At 39.6% G+C, this 23352-nt stretch overlaps 1 protein-coding gene across 3 annotated transcripts in view; it reads left to right on the forward strand.

Annotated features, from left to right (window-relative positions):
* Positions 1 to 22043: 22043 nt before the first annotated feature.
* BTBD7 (BTB domain containing 7) overlaps positions 22044 to 23352 on the forward strand; it is an 82175-nt gene continuing 80866 nt past the window's right edge. For all 3 annotated transcript variants that reach the window (XM_060003999.1, XM_060004006.1, XM_060004007.1), the window contains exon 1: positions 22044 to 23308. The gene's annotated coding sequence lies outside the window, so the exon portion shown is untranslated. The remainder of the gene's footprint in view (positions 23309 to 23352) is intronic.

Raw genomic sequence — 23352 nt, forward strand, 5'->3', positions numbered from 1 at the left:
TCCACTTCACTTCCCTTCCAGCAACCTCTTTACTAGGACGCAAAATCACAGAAATACCAAGTAAACTAACACCCCTGTAATCGGCAGTTTTCTAAAGAGATATTTGTCACTTCTCCTGTGACTCATTCCAACCCCTCTAAACAAAGAATCAATGTATATACCTGTGAAAAATTTCAATGAGATCTCAATTCTGCTTAGAGAATAAAGAGACAGCTCCCTTGTTTCAGTCTTTGTTTCAGGATCCCTTGTTTACAATATTTGTAAGGTATGCTATTTTATAGTTTGTGTCTTACGGTTATGGATTTTATAATTCATTAAAAATGCCACTTTTTCTCTACATTCTCATGTTTGTCATTTTCAACGAGTTTCAAAGGAGAAGAGATTTTTTCCCATCATCTTTTGCAAAAGACCCCTCATTTATTTTCAGTTTTGGGGGTGTATGTCTCTAGTAATATAGGTGGATTTTTTTTTAAATGAATACTCTAATAGAGGAATTTGATTCATTGAAATTTTGACTTGGTGAGTAAAATACATTATAAATGTCTCAGTGTATAAGAAACACTGATATCCTTGAGCAGAATGCAGATATAAATTTAAAATAAGCAACGAAAAATGCAGATATAATGAAAAGGTAATACTTAACTCATTTTATGACTGCAAAATGAACAAAATTAGAAGAATGGGCCTAAAGTGGTTCCAGGGTGGGTGGTACGGTAGAATCACTCTGAGAAAATATTAAATAGAAACAAAGGAAGGAGTCTGGATTTTGCATAAATATGTAAATCTAAACCTGTGTCACAGGAATGCTGTGTCCCTATTGCTTTTCATATTGACTCCAATCAGGGCACTGTAATAAATCATGTAGCTACTGTGTTCAAATTAATTTCTTTAATTATTACCATCCGTAGAAGAAATCACGGACTAGAAAAAGACAAATGGTCACTCTTCTGCTGCCCTGAGTAAGAGCTGACTAGGGCAAATTGTGCAGCCTGTTACTTAGATTGGTCTGCCTACCCTTCCCACTGTCCAGGACGGCTGAGCTTGCCCAGACAAGGGACTAACACAGGGAGTCAACACATTTACTGTAATTACTAATATTTTTAAACTTATTCCTGCCCTCTTATGCCATTTTTCCAATTCTTCATTCTTGTTATTATTTTCTCTTTCCTACCTTTATTCAGATTCATTTTCTTTTCCATTTTATCCTCTAGAAATTTGGAAAATATATAGCCTATTTCTATTCTTATAATTACCCTTAAATTTTGAAAGAATATAACTTTCATTTAAATATTACCACCATGGCCAATATACAATTCTCCATCAGTTTCAGTACTGAGAGCCTTCCCTGCTGGTCACCATCCACCCTTACTCCAACACATACCTTAGCATCTGAGGCAATCATTTGAGGGTCCAGTTGCAGATTATTAAGCTGTTTTACTTTACAGATAAAAAATTACTCAGACTTAACTATTTTGTTTGACTGGTCTTTTTCAGTACTATTTTATCAACCCATCTCTTCCTCTTCCCTGGATTCATTTTGCAGGAATAAAGATTCTAATAACTATTTAACAGGAGAAAGGTAGAAAAATGGATTTAAGATAGTCTTCAAATCAAAATCAGTATAAAAGTCACCCAGATAAGAGTCAGTGGTGAGGGCTGTGGAAAAAATAAATAGATTTCTATGAAACAAGAGGCTTGGGAACACTGGACACCAGCTGGAGAGAAGCCCAAAACAGGAGCAGTAAGATGCGAGTCATACCTCCTCTCACCAGTCCCCACCCCGGCAAAGGTCTGTGGGGGCTATGGTAGGCGGGGGAGGGGGGGCATCTAGCAGGTGTGGAGGAAGGGAGGAAAACATTAGGCTGGGGCTTTCCCCTCCTGAATAAACCATTGATCACTCACAAACAAAAGCAAAAAATGTTTTCTCTTCTCAGAGGAAAATGCACCCTTGGTAATGCTGTCTTTTGGTTAAGAATCAAGAGAGATGAGTATTTGTTCCCACTAATGGAAGCACGCACATTAAGTTATATCTGAATGGTGACTTCAGTCCCAAGTATAAATGGGCAAAAGCATAGGTAGACTTTGGTTTTCTCAGCTCCAGAAGTACCTTTTTCTGCCTGGACATCATCTCCAGCAGCTACATATCCCATTAAGATTCTGAGGGCCATGAAAAGATGCACTAAGATATGCTGTATCTGATCTGCTCTGTGCCGTCACCTCATTTGTAATAACATGTTATATCCTTAGTTAATTAAATGAGAAACTTAAAAAAACATATATTTGCATGGGCAAGGACAAGGATCATTTCCCACAACCCACCTGAAATAACCCAAATGGTAAATTTGAGGCCTTGCACATCTAAAAATTTTCATTTTTCTCTTCCATTGAAATGCTTCTTTGGCTAGGTATAGTATTCTGATCGGTTAAAGAAAATCTTCTTCCCCCCTATCTTTCAAAGTGCTGTTTCATTGCCTTCAAAGATTGCATTACAACAAGAGATCTGATTATTTCTTTGTAAACATTTTTTTGTCTGCAAGCTTTTTAGAAATTTCTCTTTATCCTTTGTCATCTCAGATTTCACCATAATGTATCTAGGTGTAGGCTTCTTATAATTTATTCTGTTATTTATTTATTTAGGCTTTATTTATTTATTTAGGCTTTATTGAGTTTTTCTCCAGATATATTTGGAGGTGGAACATGTGTGATGTGTGCTGCATCCACCTTCTTTATCTAACCTTACCCCACATACAATAAATCTAGTAAGATAAAAACCTAAGATACAATATGGATAAATCTCACATACATAACCATAACATCATGAAGCCAAAGGTGACAATACATTCTCTACTATTCCATTTATATAAAGTTCAAACAGGCAAAACTAATCTATGCTGTCAGAAGTCAGGATGGGGGTTATCTTTAGGGGGCTACTTGGATCTTGGTAATATTCTCTTTCTTGGTCTGGGTACTGATTACATAGCTGTATTAACTCTGTGCAATTAATTGAGCCATATACTTACAACTTACACACTTTTCTGTATGTTGTACTTCAATTAAAAGTTTCTTTTTTAAAACTGGATTTAGATTATCTTGAATTCTCCATTCTTTTTATATGGAGATAACTTTTCACTTACTTTAACCATAATTTTAAAAACTGATTAGGGACTTCCCTGGTGGCGCAGTGGTTAAGAATCTGCCTGCCAATGCAGGGGTCATGGGTTCGAGCCCTGGTCCGGGAAGATCCCACATGTCACGGAGCAACTAAGCCTGTGCCCCACAACTACTGAGCCTGTGCTCTAGAGCCCTCGAGCCATAACTACTGAGCCCGCGAGCCAAAACTACTGAAGCCCACGTGCCTAGAGCCTGTGCTCCACAACAAGAGAAGCCACCACAGTGAGAAGCCAGCACACCACAACGAGGAGTAGCCCCCGCTCACAACTAGAGAAAGCCCACACACGGCAACGAAGACCCAATGCAGCCAAAAATAAATAAGTAAAAAATAAATAAATTTATTTTTAAAAATAGACAGTTAGGAGTTGTTAAAAGGTGAAGCTGGAGTTGGATGAAAAGAAGGTCAAATGTAAGAAAAGTTAAAAATGTACAATTAGTAAGACTTCGTAAGATTAGAACTATAGTTATAGTAAAGAAAAAGACTGCCAAGGAGGGTTCCTACACTTATTTCCGGTATAGGCAGCTGAAAGAGACCGTAGTATCTTACTTTTCAGATTCAAGGCAAACATGATTCACTTCTCATTACATTTACTTTCATAAGCCTAAATTACTTGTGCTATCTCCCTAAAACCAGATCCTATCACTTTCTTGTTCAAAAACCCTTTAGTAGCTTTCCTGTACATATAATAAAAAAAATTTTTTTTAATTCAAACATGGTCAGTAATGCCATCTATGATTTGGCTCCCACCTACTCCCTCATCATCTTCTCACAACACTTTCCTTCTCACCCACAACACTTAAAGCTATGTAGCTTTCCTCACTTCTATAAAATATCAAGATCTTGGTCTCCTCAGGGTCTCAGACATGACTTCCTTCTAAAATTTTAATTTCCTTCCCCACTGTTCACCTCTTTAGGTCTCAGCTTAAATATCATTCCAGTAAACACCCCTTCAATGACTGCCCTTCCCCCAACTTAAGTTAGGTCCCCTAGTTATTCTTCATATCCTATTTGTGATTATGTATTTAAGTTGACATGTCTGTCTACCTCCCACTCTAGACTAAGTTAGGGCAGCAACTTCATCTATTTGATTCTCCTGTATATATCCAGTTCCTAGCACAGTGTACAGTGGTATACAGGAGGTGCTCAAACACTGAATGAATGAATGAATGCACACAGGATGAATAGCAGATTTGAGGGGAGAAAGATTTCAGGTTTGGGTATTTTTAATCTGAAGTGTCTATGCATTATCAAAGAGGAAATGCTAGGCACACAGAAATAACTACCTGGATTTCAGGAGAAAGATCTAGGACAGAAAGACTGATTTGGGAGTAACCAATAAGTAACTGAAGCCATCCAAAGGCTGAGAATATACAGAGAGAAGAAATTTTAAGCAGAAGGGGAAGGAGGCTAAGACTAAGAAAGGACAATCAAATTGATGAGAGATAAATGAGAAGTTTGTGACACCGTTAAGTGTGATACCACTGAGGAGATTATTTCAAAACCAGAGTAAATAATGCGAAATACTACAAAAAGGTAAGGACTAAGAGCTATCTACTAGATTTAGTGACAAAGCTACTGATGACCTTGGATAGCATATCAATGGAATGATGAGTAGAAATAAGCATTCGGTTAACTGAAAACTCAATCAGTGGAGAAGTTGAGAAAGCTACCAAAAACCTGGATGCTTATGTTAAAGGAGATGGAAGGGCTTCTTCCCCTTTTTTAAGGAATGAAAGCTGAGCATATTTAAATTATCATGAGATGGAGTCGGTAAAGAGAAATCTAAGTTAGACAATTCTAGAGCTTTGTATCCCATAGGGTAGGAAAGATGTAGGACCCAGAGCACAGGAAAGAGGGTCAGCCCTAGAATGGTAATTCTCCATTCCACTGCAATTAGAGGAAAGATGGGTTGGATTCAGTTACATTTGTAGGTAAGGGGGCAATAATTAAGGAATAGTTTCAACTTCCTCTGTGAAGTAGGAGATGAGGTACTCTGTTAAGATTAAGTAGAGGGCTAATATAATAAATCAACAGAACATGAGATTTAAAATGGCCACTATCATGAAAAGTAAAGGAAAAGAGAAAGGAATTTCAAGAAGCACTACAGGCTTATGAGTTTGGAGACAATGAATTTCTAATAGCAGTAACAGTGTGATTCTTTCATTTCCTTTGCAGCTCTTGCCTGAGCCAAAATGGGGGGACTAAGACTGATATAGGATTTGTATTCTGGAGGGCACATGAACAAAAAGATAAAAGGGCAAAGAAGTTAGAGGTATTGGCAATAGAACACTTAAATGAGAGTGGGTAAGGTGGGAAGGGTGGATAAGGAAAAAGGAAAAACAACAGGTTCCTCACAGAAGAGAATGGCGAAGTCCAAATGATGCCAAGTAAAGGTGTGGTGGGAACAATGGGGTAATAAAGCTGAGAGAAGTGCAGGCTGACAAAATGAATATATTAAAGAAGTGATTTTCCCCATGATAGGCCTACCCTAAGTATCATATTGAATGTATATGTGTACACATACGTGCATAAATTATACGATCAATTTTAATCAGTACTTGATTTACAAAGTTTAATTCTGACTAACCTCAGGTTACTATTTAAAAAAAAAAAAATGTTAATGCCCTGCTTACATGGTAGGCCACAAAATCTTTCAATGACATACTGCTTTGAATAAAGCAAAAAAGTTAAAAATCACTGGTCTAGGTCAACCTGCTGATTTTACAGAAAAGGAAACAGCCTTCCAGAAGTAAAGTGATTTATCCAAATTCAGCAACTTGCCATAGCAACAGAACTTTAAAAATAAATAGAACTTTGCAGAAAATGTTTTTTCTGTGTTGAAAAATGGCTTACCCCTGATCTTTCTGAATAAAAGTATTTCATAATCATCAATCTTTAAAATCTTTGACAGAAATATTTGCCACAAATATTATATTTATCATGCTTACAAATTAAATACTGCGTTCATCATGCTTGTAAATTAAATGTTATGATTTATAAGTCTTGTCTAAAGACCTGAATTTATAATTTCTATAAATTTCTTTGCCAAAAATTATCAAAGAAAAAGGACAAGCTTAGTTGATATAAATGCTACATCTTGCTTATACTGTTAATTAAAATTATTCCATTTCTTCTATAATCTTCCTCAACACAGCATTACACACAGCCACTACTACTAGAAAGGACTGAAATTGGCAAGAGAGATGAACCCTATTTGTCTCATCAGCAGTTTAACCACTCAACAGGTTATATTAAAAAAAAAAAAAAGAGCTCAGAATATTTGCCAGCCTTTGAGCTAAAGGTCAGAAAAACAGTAAGATAGGAACTATCTGTTTTCCCATCTACAGACCACATAATAGATGCTCACTAAATGCCTGTTCACATGAAGGAGCAATTTCAGTCTTCTGATCAAAGAGTAAATATTTTGATTTATCTACTACCTTACACCTAAGGATTAAAAAATTATCACACCTCACACTTCCTCAAGGAATTTTAAATCTGGCTATGGAGATGAGACAGATAGGCAGTATATGCATATGGTGATGATCAGATACCTGAACTTTATACCTACTGGATGTTAGCCAATAAAGTACTCATCTGGGAAATAGACAGTCAAAGTTCTACCAATGATATCACCATCAAAATATTTTATAATCAGCTGTTTCACCAAGAAAATCATTAGTTTATTGTCAGATCTCACTTTTAAACCGAGAGTTGAACTACTTCATTTATTCCCCAAACTCACATTTTAAAACTATTCCACAAAAATTTAACCTGAAGACATGAAAGTTTCTACACACTAATTCTTCCCCAAAGAACATCCTGTAAATTCTTAAGATTTCAAAATAAAATCTTCCAAAACACCTCACAAATAGAACCAAGACCTCCTCCAAGAAATTCCCCTTGATCCTCATTATTTGTGGAGTCCATATTTGCAAATTCTCCTACTTGCTAAAATTGATTAGCAATCCCCAAATCAATACTCACAACACTTTCACATCATTCACAGACATGCGGGGGTGGTGAAAAATTTGAATCGCCCAATGCTAAGGTCAAACAAGGCTATGTTCTAACTTCTTATTTCAGTTCTCATACTGTAAACAAGTGTCCTTTCCATGGTCTTCTTAGTGTCACATTTTTTACATTTTTGTACTTTTTGTTGGAGATTTCACTGTTTAAAATGGCCCCCAAGCAAACCAATATATACAGCATGGATAAACAAGGTCCTACTGTATAGCACAGGGAACTATATTCCATATCCTGTGATAAATCACAAGGGAAAGGAATATGAAAAAGAATGCATATATGTGTAAATGAATCACTTTGCTGTATAGCAGAAATTAATACAACACTGTAAATCAACTGTACTTGAATAAATTTTTTAAAATAAGATAAATTAAAATTAAAAAATAAAATGGTCCCCAAGCATAGTGCTGAAGTGCTGTCTAGAGTGTCTAAGCACGAGACCATGATGTGCCTTAGAGGAAAAATATACATATTAGATAAGCTTCAATCCGACATGAGTTATAGTGCAGTCAGCCATGAGTACAATACTTATGAATCAATAATATATAATAAATACGGTGTCCTTAAATAGAAACACACATAAAATCAGGTTATATATTGATAGGTTGAGAAACATATTGTGACCAGAGGCTCACAGGAACCTAAGCCTGTACTTCCCCTAGGAGCAGTGGTTCAGTGTGTACTAATTCAGCATTCACAGTGACTACATAATAAAACTACCCCAAATAACAAGAATCCACTGTACTTTGAAAGTGACACCTTTATGCATGTAAAATTAATAAGACAGGGCAACAGAATTTGTTCACCAAAATGAACTACCGTTTCCCAACATATAGCATTATTCCATGAGAATACTCAATAAATACGTGTGTCAAGTAAATGGTTCAGAAAATTAAGCACTCCAGTTTTATGGCAAAGACCCCTCCAGTGCAATATTCTTCCCCAGCCGGCACAAAGGTAGACCATTCCTTTGTCATTAGCTGGAGCACATGGAGGCAGCCATTAGAAGCTTAAGTGCACAATCACCGGAGTCAGAGAAGAAAAAAGTTCAGTAAGTCTGGTCTTACATTGCAGTTCTCATTAGTGTATAACTGACCCCTGAACAACACAGGTCCACTTACACAGCCATGTTTTTCAACAAATATATACTACAAGATCCGAGGTTGGCTGAACCCTCGGAGGCAGAACCTCAGATACTGGAGGGCAGACTGTAAAGCTACGGAGGGAATTTCGACCGCAGGGAGGGTCAGCACTCCTAATTCCGCCCGCACCGCCCCCTCCCCTCCGGAGGCCCGCACCTCCCCACCTTGCATGGGTCAAGTGTATTTTCCTTCAGTAGATTTCGTCGGCTTTCACGACGTTTTGAAAATATCCTGTGACCACACATTAATACCAAGCATGAACAAGTGTCTCAATTTTATTTAACATTTTTAAGTGACTGTATAACTCTATGATACACAATACCAAAAAAGTGCAAAATATTCACCATAAGCATGTGGTTATGAAGGTGAATACCCACAATGGTTACATCATCAACCCAACTACGAACTTTTGCGCATTTAAAGAAGCCACAGCGTTTTCTGAAAGTTTGCTGGACACAAACAGCTGCTCTACATCTTCTCCCACTACTGTCTTCGGTTCTGGTTCAGATTGCTAAGCACATACCCCCTGGGGGTTAAGAAGGCGGTGAAAAACACCGCGAGGGCAATAGCCACCGCCTGGAAGAGAAGATGAAAAACGCTGTTAGCGACGGCGGCTTCCGGGAACAGTCACTCGCTGCCGAACAAAAGGAAGAACGAAAACCGCTCTAAACGTTTTGAGGAATTTGGCTGTTGTCATCAAAACGGGGTCCTGGTGAAACCTAAAATGCGGGAGCTCCCTTCCTAGGCGACCCAACAGAAATTTTTGAGGAAAACTCATTTTCCTTCTCATGGCGCCCCAGTTCTGACCTTTGAACTCTGGAAGCTAGACGCTGCCCACGATTTCCAGCGTTTTAGGGGAAACGCTACGTCTTGGCAATTTAGAGGACGATCGAAGGTGGCAGATATTCTGAGGTGGGCAACGACAGCTCTGCCCCTCGGACTTCGCGCCCATAAAAGGTACCGACGACGAAGGCTCGGCCCTCTGAGGCCCGCGCGCTTCTCCAGGTCCCCGCTTCCCGCCGCCTCAGGCCCAACCCCGGCACCCTCACCGCGACGCCGCCCCGGCCCCCCACCGGGCCTCTGAGCCCTCCAACTGCGGCCCGGCCACCGAAGCCTCCCACCCGAGCGGCGGCCGCGTCCTCCCCGCCTCGGCCACACGCTCCCGTCCGTCGCGTCCCGCCTGCACCGCCCCAGCGGGTGGGCCCCAACTCACGATGGTCGACGCGGGGCATCGGCGCGGAAGCGTCAAGTGGACCAGGCGCTGGCCACGCTGCAGGACCAGCAGGGTCACACGGCGGCGGAGAAGTAGGCAGACAACCGGCAGACGCGGCATGACTCTCAGCTGAGGCGAAGACGCGAGGCGAAGGCGCGAGGCGAAGACGCGAGGCTCAGCGAGGCGAGTGACTTGAGATGAAGCGAAATGACGCGAGGCAAGGTTTGAGCGCGCGAGCTCCAGAATTGGGCGGGAAACTGGTCTGCGCAGGCGCCCGGGCCAAAGGGTGGGGGCCTGCTCCCCTTCTCCCCGCTAAGCCACGCCCATGCCACGCCCCTTCCGCTCCGCGCCCTGCTGTGGCCCGCCCTTTCACACGTCTTCCGTCTTCCCCACTCCCAGTCCTCGTGCACCTCTTCTCACGTCACACGTGCAATACCCCTGTCCCGGTGCCCCTAGGCCCTGCTTCCTACCCCTCCCACAGTGCCCTCTCCCTTACCTACCTTGCCCAGCCCCCCAGCGCTACGGCACACAGTATCTCGATTTTCTGCCGGTGAGGTGCTGAACACCTCTGTACTTACTTCCCCTTATCTTTTATTCCTCCCTACCTATACCTCTCAACATGCCATTACTTCTGTTTGTGGAATTTATAACATTTCTACTCTGTTCTCTAATGTTAATTACATTTTCCATACATGGTCTATAACTTAATTCCCAACATTGAAAACCAAGAACAAGTATCTGCTGTGTGCTGATGATATAAAAATATTCATGACAGGATCAAATAGAGTGTTTGGATCCAGTAAAGAAGGTGATATAATTATATGTCACTAGACTTGTAGCTCTTGAAGGAGAAATGGAATATATTGTGATTTTCAAATTTAATACTATAATAGTCCTATATCTACTCTCTAAGATGATCTATTTTTTTCACACTATTTCACTTTTAGGCTTATTACACAACCAGCATTCTAGTATTTCTTTTAATTGCCTTGTTTCTACTTCCTGAATTCTTTCTCTGTTTTTGGATTCCTATTTCACTTTGCTGTAGTACATCCTTAAGCACTTCTTTCAGGAACGGTCTGTGGTTGATAAATCTCCTCAGTCCTTGGAAGTCAAAAAAATACTTTGCTCCAAACTTAAATGCTAATTTGGCTGAGTATAGAACTCTGGGCTCAAAATCATTTTTCTTCAGGAATTTTAAAGCCATTATTCCCTTGTTTTCTAGCAGCTAGTGTAACTGATGTGAGCCAATATAATTCTCATTCCTTTGATGTAGCCTCTTGTTTCTTCTTGGAATCTTTTTATCTTTGGACTTGTGAAGTTTCTCCAAGTTAGGGCTAGATATGGTTCTTTCTTTCATTCATTCATGAGACTTTTTAATTTGAAGACTTGGATCTTTCTTTAGCTCTGGGAGATCTACTTCTATGTATTATTTATGTCTTTCCCTCTATTTTCTTTGTCTGTCTTCTCCTTGTGTCTTTACATGGGGTGGCTCTCTGTGGTCTCTTTTATGAGACAGGATACCATTCACCAGGGCTCTACTCTTGACCTAATCATCTCCCAGAGGCTATACCTCCTAATACCATCACATTGGGAGTTAGGATTTCAACATATGAATCTGGAAGGAACATAAATATGCAGTCCATTGCATTTAGTAAAAAAAAGAATGCAAAACATCTCATTAAAAAGTTTTAGTTCTTAAAAATTATCATCACAAGAAAAAAGATTTTGTAACTGTGTATGGTAACAGATGTTAACTAGACTTATTGTAGGGATCATTTCTCAATATGAAACCGCACACCTCAGTTGGGACTTGAACCCACAATCTTCCGCCTGAAACCACACAACTCATCTCAGGACTTAATGAAGCTCAGGTTCTTCATGTTTCAGTGCAGAAGGAATTCAGCGAGAGGCAAAGTGATAGGTAAGAAGTAGATTTATTAATATCCTTTGTAAAGGGGTTGCAGGAACATGGGGCATGAGAGGATGTTCATGTCCCAGGTCTCAGGTGAGTTCTTGGGATGGGCCACCAGGTGAGGGTCCTTGGCTTCCCACAGGAAAGCATTCAAGAGCAAACCATAGTAAAGGGAAAGCGGAGATACACATTCCATAGACAGAATATGTTCTGTCTCAGAAGGTAAGGGCAGCCCTGAGAGATGCACCCTCCATAGACAGAGTGTGGGCTGTCTCAGAAGGTGAGAGCAGCCCTGAAATATGGGGTGGTTAGTTTTTATGGGCTGGGTAATTTCATAGGCTAATGAGTGGGAGGATTGTTCCAACTATTTTGGGGAAGGGGCAGGGATTTCCAGGAGTTGGGCCACTGCCCACTTTTTGGTCTTTTATGGTCTGCCTCAGCACTGTCATGGCACTTGTGGGTGTGTCATTTAGCATGATAATGTATTACAATGAGCATATAATGAGGCTCAAGGTCTACTGGAAATTGAATCTTCTGCCATCTTGGACCTAGTAGGTTCTAACCAGTTATTGTTGTGTCCTCAATGGCTGTGTCATTCTTTTAATGGTTGTGCCCTGCCCCCTTCCCTCTTGTCTCATTTATATACAAATAGCAAATCATTATATTATACACCTGAAACTAAAATAATGTTATATGTCAATTATATCTAATTTAATTTTTAATTTTTTACTTATCTTTTTACTGAGTATACTTGATTTATAATATTATATTAGTTTCAGGCATACAACATAGTGATTCAAAATTTTATAGATTATACTCCATTTAAAGTTATTAAAAATAAATAAATAAAATAAAGTTATTATAAAATATTGGCCATATTCTCTGTGCTGCACTATATATCCTTGTAACTTATTTTATACATAGTAGTTTGTATCTCTTAATCCCCTACCCTTCTTTTGCCCATTGCTCTTTCCCTCTCCCCAGTGGTAACCACTAGTTTGTTCTCTATATCTGTGAGTCTGGTTTTTTTTTTTATATTCACTACTTTATTTTTTAGATTCCACATGTAAGTGACATCATACAGAATTTGTCTTTCTCTATCTGACCTATTTCACTTAGCATAATACCCTCCAAGTCCATCCATGTTGTTGCAAATGGCAAAATTTCATTTTTTTATGGCTCAGTAGTATTCCATCTTATTTATATATATATATGTATATATCACATCTTCTTTATCCATTTATCTGTTGATAGACACTTAGGCTACTTCCATATCTTGGCAATTGTAAATAATGCTGCTATGAACATTGGGGTGCATGTATATTTTTGAATTATTTTCATTTTTGTTGGACATATACCCAACCGTGGAATTGCTGGGTCATATGGTAGTTCTATTTTTAGCTTTTTGAGAAACCTCTAGACAGTTTTCCACAGTAGCTGCACCAATGTACATTCCCGCCAACAGTGTATGAGGGTTCCCTTTTCTCCACATCCTTGCCAACATTTGTTATTTGTGGTGTTTTTGATGATAGCCTTTCTGACAGGGGTGAGGTAATATCTCATTGTTTGTTTTTTTGATGTTGAGTTGTATAAGCTGTTTATATATTTCGGATATTAATCCCTTATCAGTCATATCATTTGCAAATATTTTCTCCCATACAGTAGGTTGTCTTTTTGTTTTGTTGATGGTTTCCTTTGCTGTGCAAAAGCTTTTAAGTTTGATTAGGTCTCATTTGTTTAGTTTTTCTTTTTCTTTTTTTTTTTCTTTTTGGCTGCATTGGGTCTTCGTTGCTGCACGGGGGCTTTCTCTAGTATGCGCGTGGGGGCTACTCTTTGTTGTGGTGCGCGGGCTTCTCATTGCGGTGCCTTCTCTTTGTTGCAGAGCAAGGGCTCTAGGCGCACAGGCTTCAGTAATTGTAGTATACAGGCTCAGTAGTTGTGGCTCGCAGGCTCTAGAGCACAGGCTCAGTAGTTGTGGTGCACGGGCTTAGTTGCTCCGTGGCATGTGGGCTCTTCCCGGACCAGGGCTTGAACCTGTGTCTCCTGCATTGGCAGGTGGATTCTTAACCACTGCGCCACCAGGGAAGCCTAGTTTTTCTTTTGTTTTCTTTGCCCTAGGGGACAGATCCAAAAAATGTTGCTATGATTTATGTCAAAGAGTGTTCTGCCTATGTTTTCTTCTAGGAGTTTCATGGTTTCCAGACTTACATTTAGGTATTTAATCCATTTTGAGTTTATTTTTGTGTATGTTGTGAGAAAATGTTTTAGTTTCATTCTTTAACATGTGACTGTCCAGTTTTCCCAGCACAATTTATTCAACAGACTTTTCCCCATTATATATTTTTGCCTCCTGTGTCATAGATTAATTGACCATAAGTATGTGGGTTTATTTCTGGACCCTCTATTCTGTTCCATTAGTATATGTGTCTGTTTTTGCACCAGTACCATACTGTTTTGATCACTGTAGCTTTGTAGTATAGTCTGAAGTCAGGGAGCATGATACCTCCAGCTCTATTCTCCTTTCTCATGATTGTTTTGGCTAATTAAAAAAAAAATAAAAGAATATCTACTTCCTTAGTTTAGGGGACAGCAATCTACGGCCCACAACCTGTTTTTCTAAGCAAAGTTTTTTGAAAGCCAAACGCCAAGTTTTTATATTGATTGCATACTGAAATGATACAATTTTGGTATATCTGGTTAAAAACAATACAGTATAAAAATTAATTGTACCCATTTGTTTTTAGTTCTTTTAACATAGTGACAGAAAGTTTGAAATTACACATAGGTTTCATATCAACCCAATGTTCTCTTGGACAGCTCTGCTCAAGAATCTTACCCTGAGCAATCAGACCCTGCATGAATGTGCCTAGCTACCTACCTAACCTCATCTCCTTGTCTTCACTCTCCTCTTTGTACATCATGCTGAGTCACACCAGTCTCTTGAATCTACATGGCTTCATTCTGTCTCACTTACGGGTCCCTGCCTGAGAAATCTCCCCTGGACATTCCCACAGCTTACTCACTTACGTCATTCCATCCTTATACTATCCTGCAAAAATATAGCCCTTACCCTATTCCCCATGGCTCTCTTTCCCCTTCTCTGAATTATTTTCTTCATGGCCCATCAGGACCATCTGAACATGGTAACTGTGTCTCCTTCACTAGGAGGTGAGCACTGCAAGAGCAGGAGTCTTGTCTGACTTGCTCACCCCGAAGCACCCCAAGAGGCACCTCATACATGGTAGGTACTCAATAAATATATGTTGAATGAATGAATAATGAATGCTCATATCTCTTTGCTCTCTTTTCCTTCCCAACTAAAGATACTGTCTGGAGAGAGTAGCCTCTCCGACACAGTAGAAATTGACAACATAGGCAGGGGAGGCACTAGATTGTGAAGAGAGGGAATGAATGCACAATAGCACATTTCAATATTGGTCACCTGTTTGTAGCTGTGATATGGGAGAGCACAGCTGGACGAGAGATATTAATGTATAATTGTTCCCAGACGTTTCTCTCCTGCTATGGGCCAAAGAAGACTTGAGTTTTGCCTAGTCAGTTTCTTTCTCTCCCTCATCCTTCAAGATGAGATGTCAGAACTATCCCTTTGAACTCCTGTAATGCAGAATCAGGAGGAAACAGAAGGGGAAAAGGACAGGAAACTCAAGACACCATTGGGTGAGATTTTCTGAAGAGTTGAAAAAAAAGTTTTGCAAAGAATTGCACTGTGTGAGCAAAGTAGAAGGAAAAATGAAAGGGAATTTTTAGAAGGAGTATTGTAGTCCATATATCCCATTTAGGACATCTGAAAAATTGAAATAAAAAACTTGAAATTTTGAAACTGTTTTGGGGTGACAAATTATATATCTCAATTGACATATCTGAACCTGGACCACATGGTTGATGATTGCATGTTTAGACCATTTACATTAAATGTAAATAAATATGAGTAATAAGAGGCAAAGTTTATCATATTAATTTTTTTTAAAGATCCAACTATATACTGCCTAAAGAAAACCCACTTAAAAATGAAGATATAGATAGACTAAAAGTAAAAAGATGGAAAAAGATATACATGCAAATATTAACTACAGAAAGCTGGATTTGCTATACTCTCAAAGTAAATGTCCTCGCAAAGAATTTTTGCACAGATGAAGAGAGACATTTCATAATGATCAAAGGATCAATTAATTAGAGGACATTAAATTCCTAAATGCTTATGCACTTAATAACAAAGTTTCAAAATAGTTGAAGAAGCAACTGATAGACGCAAAAGAAAAAATAGACAAATCAAAAATTATAGTTGGAGAATTTAAAACTCCTCTTTCAATAATGTTTGTTTTCAACAAAACAAATAGACAGAAAATCAGTAAGGATATGGAAAACGTGAACAACACCATCATATTGAAGTAACTGATGTTTATAGAACACTCTATTTATCAATACCCAAACACACATTCTTTCCAACTATACATGCAATATTTACCAAGATAGAATATATTCTGCACTATAAAACAAGTCACAATAAGTTGAAAGGATTGAACTCATACACAGTATATCATTTGATGACAATGAGATTAAATTAGAAATGAAAACCAGAAAGGTATCTGAAAAATATCCTCGAATATTTGGAAATTGAACAACACACTTCTAAGTAACCCATGGGTCAAAGAAGAAATCACAAGGGAAATTAGAGAATATTTTCAACTGAATAAAAATCAAAATACATCAAATTTTGTGGGATGTAGCTCAAGCAGTACTCAGAGGGAAATTTTTGGCATTAAACGCATGTATTAGAAAAGAGGAGAGGTGTAGTTAAGTCTTTCATTTCTAATTGTGAAATGAGAGACTTTGTTTATTATTAGAAACTTTCTTTCTTTCTCTCTAGATGGGAGACCGGAGGGAATACTGGAAAGATGTTGGACTTCAACATCCTACAAATCTAGGTTCAATTCCTGGCTTTGTTATTTTTTAACTGTGTCACATTGGGCCACTTACATCTTCTCTCAGCCTTAGTTTCCTCACTTGTGAAACTGAATTAATAATACCTATAGTTCAGGAATACTTCAAGGATTAAATGTGCCTTTGGTACACAGAGGGTCACACAATGATATCATGCTTTCCCATGTATTGCCAACAGGGGAGGGCAAATTGTGGGTTAGGGCACAACAAATAGTCAAAGTAGATCTAAAGTGCCATGTACAATATAGGGGTAGGGAAGTAAGAAGTACAAACTAGTAGGTATAAAATAAGCTACAAGGACATATGTACAACATGGGGAATATAGCCAATATTTTTAATAACTATAAATGGGGTATAACTTTTAAAAATTGTGAATCACTGTATTGTACACCTGTAACTTATATAATATTGTACATCAACTATACATCAATAAAAAATAAAAATTTTTTGAAAACAAAACCAAAAAGGAGAACCATGTAGGAAAGTTGCTAACCCTGAGACACAGAATCAGCTATCATGCTGTTAGAGAAACTCAAACTACGGAATGACCTAAATCAAGATATATAAAGCCCAAGTAATGAGATAATTTCTACCCTTGTACTTATTTTTTCTGTAGTACCTGCCTTAACATAAAACCCTAGACATTTTCATACAGTTTTCCCTGACTGGTTATTTTTTGATTCCAATGTTGTTGACCTCTGGCATAGTCTGTGAACCTCTCTTTTAGTAGCAGTAGTAGTAGTAGTAGTAGTAGTAGTAGTAGTAGTAGTAGTAGTAGTAGTAGTATTTAACCCTTCTAAAGCACCTATCATGTGCCTGGAACTGCTCTAAGCACTTCACAAAGTATTAACTCTCTTAATCCTCCCATACCCTATAAGGTAGGCCCTATTATTATCCCCATTTACAGATGAAGAAACTGAGGCACAGAAAAATCAAGCAAGTTGCCCATAGTTATATTAGTGGTTCAGGAGCTTTTTCTTTTTTTTTTTTTTAACATCTTTCTTGGAGTATAATTGCTTTACAATGGTGTGTTAGTTTCTGCTTTATAACAAAGTGAATCAGTTATACATAGACATATGTCCCCATATCTCTTCCCCTTTGCATCTCCCTCCCTCCCACCCTCATCGGGAGCTTTTTTAATCTCAGGAACTCCTTAGAGATTATTGATGTCTCTAAAGAGCTTCTGTTTATGTAGGTTATAACTATTAATATTTACTATATTAGAAATACTTAAATATTTAAAATATTTATTAATTCACTTAAAAATAGCAATAACAAGCCCATCACATACTAACATAAACAACATTTTTATGAAATATAAATATATATTTTTTAAATAGTGAGATGAGTGGCATTGTTTTACATTTTTAAATCTCTTTACTGTCAGGCTTAATAGAAGACTAAACTACCTGAAAAAAATAAAAAATAAAAATAAACTACCTGGATTCCACATCTGTTTTTGTGTTCAATCTGTTGTGATGTCCCATGTCATGTAACCTTTGGAAAATTCCACCATACGCTCTCCAGAGAATGAGTGAAAAAGTCAAATATCTTAGTGTTATTATGAAAAGAATTTTTATTTAATTGTGTGTTTTTAATGAAAATAACGGTGACATTGTGGGCCCCCTAAAAGGGTCTAGGGGACTCCTAAATCCCCATAGTTTGAGCACCTGTGTGTTACATGAGTCCTGTAAGAACTGATTTAATACAGCCTATCCCCACTTCCTGGCCACTGTTGATTGGTTTGAAGTTTGGCTCCTGACTCAAATATTGGGCCAAAGCGCCCCTCTCCAGGGATGTTATGCTTGGGATCAGCAGCCTGAAACTCAGACTCTTTTATTCAATGAATGGTCTAACTTGGGAGCCATGTTGTTTTTCGACCCACGGAGAAAGCCCTTCCACGGTGAGTTAATAACCAAGCCAAGCTGTTGAAAGCAGCAGAGGTAAGCAACAGAAGGCACATCCTGACCAAGTTCAAATCCCTGGTTCTCACTGTTCCTGAAGCTCTGATACTTTCCTGTCCTTGAGTTCTGGGCCACTCTTTATTTTCTCTATGATAAATCCTGCTTTGGGCTTAAACTAATCGGAGCTGGATTTCTATCACTTGCAACCCAAAGAGTCTTAACAAATGCTCTGTTAGTCAAGTCTTTTTTTTCCTCAGATTTCCCCCCACTTTTTAATAAAAAAGTCAACAAAAATGCTGAAGTAAGCTAAGAAAGAGCTCTGTAAGAGACAAGCCTGGCTGAACTAATCCGAATCATGAAAAGTTTAGACTGGGGTGCAGCTGATGTGAGAATCAAGCATCTTAGGTCTTTCTCTGTGAAAAAAACCTTAAATTACTTTTGACAGTGTCAGTAAATCTGACTCCAAATTCAGCCACAACGCAATTAAGCTCCCTGCCGGCCCACCCCTACCTCAGGAGGTGGCACTTTTAGCTTCTCAAATTACAGGTACAAACAAATTTCCTCCTTTGATATCTCCAAGTCACAAGAGACTAGCACTGTTGACTTAAACCTCTCCAATTTTCAATAAAGGGCTTAGTGAGCCCCGGATTCAATATATTCTCAGTGACCTACAATGTGGAACCTTCCTGCTATAGTTATATAAAAGGGCTTGATTAGCGCTATAGCCTAGAGATCAGGTTTTTGAGCTCTGTGTATACAATGAAAAAGAAAGGCACACTCGCCCACTTCTTTTTTTTTTTTTTTTTTTGCGGTACGCGAGCCTCTCACTGTTGTGGCCTCTCCTGTTGCGGAGCACAGGCTCCGGACGCGCAGGCTCAGGGGCCATGGCTCACTGGCCTAGCCGCTCCGCGGCATGTGGGATCTTCCCGGACCGGGGCACGAACCCATGTCCCCTGCATCGGCAGGCGGACTCTCAACCACTGCGCCACCAGGGAAGCCCAACCCACTTCTTTTTAATGAGATTTTTATAAATGTTCATGCTCTAAATGAACAGGTGTTAGGGTTCTAGAAAATTATATAATGTACTAAGACTGAAGTACCTCAGGCTCAAACATCTTCAATTCTCTCCTCTCTAGAAAAAACTTTTAATTGCTGTTCCAGGACCGAAGGTCTTCGAGGAATGCAGTGCCTCTCTCTGGGTCTGTTTGTGTCTATCTACAATTGCATGACCTCAAAGAGAAACTCAAGATAAGAAAGCGGCAAGAGCAGAGAGCTGCAAGGTGGGAAAAACACTGAGAGTTATGCAACTGGTAACATCAGTAACACACTTCTGAATTGAAAGCACAATGCTAATATAAGATCCAACAAAAGCTGCCATCCATTATTACAAAGAATCCTGAGAAACAATTGCCCTTCTGCACTTCAAAAGATAATCTTGGTGTTCCAAGTTCACTCTTTTTAAATTTGTACATTATTTTTTTAATAGAGTCTTTCTTCAAAAAAAAATTATAAGCGATGAAAAGTTTTAGTTTTCTTACATCTCTTTTTCGTTTTTAAATCCGACATTCTTCTTCCTCTCCTGAGGCACACCCAGATATTCTTCAATGGATTTCTGTTATGCTGGAGTGGAGAGATTGTCAGTTGGAGCCAATAGATCAAAGGTCAGACCTCAGCACTATCCTTTACTAGCTGCATAGCTTTAGACAAATAAAGTAAGTATGATAATACTTCTCTTAGAATGCTGATATGGAGGAAATAGAATTTTCCTTTTCTTCATGATTTCAAAAACTCAGCTTCTATATTGTATTTCCAGAAAGATGAGCCTAGGGAGAGGCTTTGGTGGATCGTTACGTATGGTAGAAAAATGAAGGATCAGATTGGAGTAACAGAAAATGGGGTGACATTCACTGATGGAGGAAGCAGGGAGTGGAAGAACAGAACACTTGATTGCAAGTGACAGAAATGTACTGCTTTTATCCACCTCCAACGAGTTTAAGATGAAAAAAGGGGAGTTAGGCAACTTAATGGCTCATAAAAACTGAAAGACCAAGGTTAGATTGGTTTAGGGCACAGCTATGCCCAGGAGTTCAAATGATGTCAGGGCTTCCACTTTTCTCAATTTCTGTTTCTTTCTGCTTGTGGTCCCCATTCTCTCCTATTGCTCATGTCTTTCTCCTTATAGCTAAGGAAGACAATTTACATTGTCCTTTAAGGTCATAATTCCAGAGATATAGATTAAGAAGAAACATCTCCTAGGAGAGCCTGCCAGAAATTTCCAGAATAGATTCTCACTGGCTGGCTTGTGTCACATGCCCACCCAGATCTGTCTGACTCTAGAACCCATACTCTTCACTGCTCCTGAACACTGTCTTAGCACTTTTCAAAAAAAAAATTATTTTTTAGTCTGTCTTCCTATTGGAGTCTAAGCTCCTCGAGGGCAAAGAATCATTTATTTTTTACCCTGAGCATCTAGCATTGTGCTTGGCACATGGTATTGGATGCTTTAAAAAAATATATGTGTAGGACTGAACTGAAATAGACAAATCTAAACTCTGACATATGATGTGTAAACCAAGTTAATTCAGTATCTAGTAAGTACACCTAAGTGGTATGATAAGAAAACACAAGGTATATGACTTAAAGGGTGGAAAAAAATCATGGAACACTTACGCATGATTTCTGTAAAGGTAAATCTTAACCGAACTAGCATACTAGAGTTCTCCTAGTGTTCAGATAGACAAAAGGGCAAGGTGAAACCAGCAGACCTTATTTGGCTTTTCAAAAAGTCTTTGATAGATTTACACATCAAAAGCTTTTAGAAAAATGGGGTTACCCTCGGATTTTAGAATGATATTGTTAGTATTGTTTTAATTTTTTTTGTTATATTGTCTCTAGGAAACAGAATCAAAATCAAGCAGTGAAAGTTAGGAATAAATGAGAAAGTGTAAATAGTGGAGACCGATCTTATTTCATGTTTAATAAGTTATCAAGAGGTGGTTTGGATAACGGAATTTTTACTTTGCATATAACAGCTCTTTCAGTTAATGCAGTATTTAGCTGAAGACAAAGGCAAAATAATAGAAATAATGGTATACGTGCCTTGAATTTAGATAAGATTCAATTGTGCATTTAGGGGGAAGTATAACAGTATAGGGGAATTGGAGGTGGGCACACAGAGCCAAACCTTTGTTCAAACTAGATGGGCCTATTTCCCTTGCCTTTTTTCACTTTTCCATGCACTTCTTGTCTCCTGTCCACACATGTGCTCAGCTGAAGAGACCCTTACCAGCTAGAAGGGTCCTTTTTTTTGGACAAGGGAATACTACAATCTCTGCTACAATCTCCAAACCTTCGAGGATTGGGGTTGGGGAGAGATGTGTGGGGTGAAAGGGGGAAAAATGAAATAACACAAATTGGAAAGAAATAATCTTTCCAATGAAGTAAGGAGGTGATGAATGAGCACAAGAAAGATACATCAAATCTGAAGAAAGTCCAGAGAAAAGTAACGATCATATTTAAAGAGATAAAATACTTCCATTGAAGGATGTTAAAAAAAAAAAACTTAAATATTCCAACCAAATGCAAAACGTATAAAATAATAAAGGACAAAGAGATGGTTAAAAACATCACAAAATTGGAAATTGCTCTTATTCTTTTAAGCTTAGAGATGGTTTGAGAGCAACCAAAAGACTTGGTGGCATGACTTGGAAAACTTGTTTCTCAAAGGGTGGGGAGAGACTGAAAATGAAAATACTTTAAAGGCAGTTTTAAATAAATTCCCAGAGGACAAATACAGGATGTATTGCTAGGGCCTGTCATAGAACTGTGAGAGATAATGTGTCTGATGACCAGGGTCAGAATGTCTGGGTTCTAGTCTCGTCTTGCCTACTTACTAATGCTGCATGTGCGCCCCGGGGCAAACGACTTAGTATTTTTGAGCCTATTTCCTTAGCTGTAAAAGGGCGATAATAATACCCGTCCTGACTACCTCAAAGGGCGGTTTTGGTGTTCAAAGAAAGCCATGCATTTACCAGTGTTTTGCGAACTGTAAGGTGCTCCATAAACATAAGTGTTTTTGTTAGTGCATCGCTGAACTTACTGCAAACTCCCAGACAAGGGGCATCTAGGGAGAGCGATTTGGCTCTCCCACGCGGCGACTGTGTTTTCATCAATCCTTATCCCACGTTTATGGGGGTATCTTGCTGAGGAAAACTTTTCGGTGCCTGATGAAAAAAACAAACAAATCCACTATACAACTAGCAAGGTGGTGTCTGTAAAAGTACCATACAGACAGGGCTTAAGATAAACTGCCAAGAAAACGCCAAGACTGTCAAAAAGGACTTCTCTGTGGAAGCGCAGTCTTCGCTTTACGAAAGATGTGTCGTGAGCGATAGATCATGATGCCGGCCGCCGAATGGAAACATGAATTGGTAGAACCGGTCGTGCGGTAGCGTAGTCATTATAATTCCACTCTGACAGATTTAACGATTTGCCACAATTCCCCGGAATAAGCAAGATGCTGCAAACGAGCTTCAGACTCCGAGTGGAGAGCGGGAATAATGCGCGCGCACTCGGCTCCAACCGATCCCAGGTCCCGTGAACGCGCCTCCCCGGCCAGCCAGGGCGCGCGCGTGTCGCCGCCGGCCCACGTGACCCCGGGCGCGGCGGCGGCGGCGGGGACTGGCTGGGGCTCGGGCCGGCTCCGCAGCGCCGCGCAGGCGCCCCAGGCCTGCGCCGAGCCAAGCCCCTCCTGCTCGCTCCAGGCGTCAAAATGGCGGCGAGAGAAACCTGGAGAAGCCCCGGAGCCTGAGCCACTGACAGGAGCTGAGACGGGAGGTGGCGGCGGCGACGGCAGGAGGAGGATGGCCGGGGGCGCTGGCGCCGGTGCGGACGGCGGTGCAGGCGGCGGCGGCGGGGGCGACGGCCGCGGTCCCAGCGGCGGCAGCAGCAGCAGCGGCGGGAGGAGCCTCCGGGGTGAGTGTCCCTCGATGTCTCTGAGGCTGTGAGCCGAGGCTGTT

The sequence above is a fragment of the Delphinus delphis genome, chromosome 2 (assembly GCF_949987515.2).
Source record: "Delphinus delphis chromosome 2, mDelDel1.2, whole genome shotgun sequence".
In the NCBI taxonomy this organism is placed as follows: domain Eukaryota; kingdom Metazoa; phylum Chordata; class Mammalia; order Artiodactyla; family Delphinidae; genus Delphinus; species Delphinus delphis.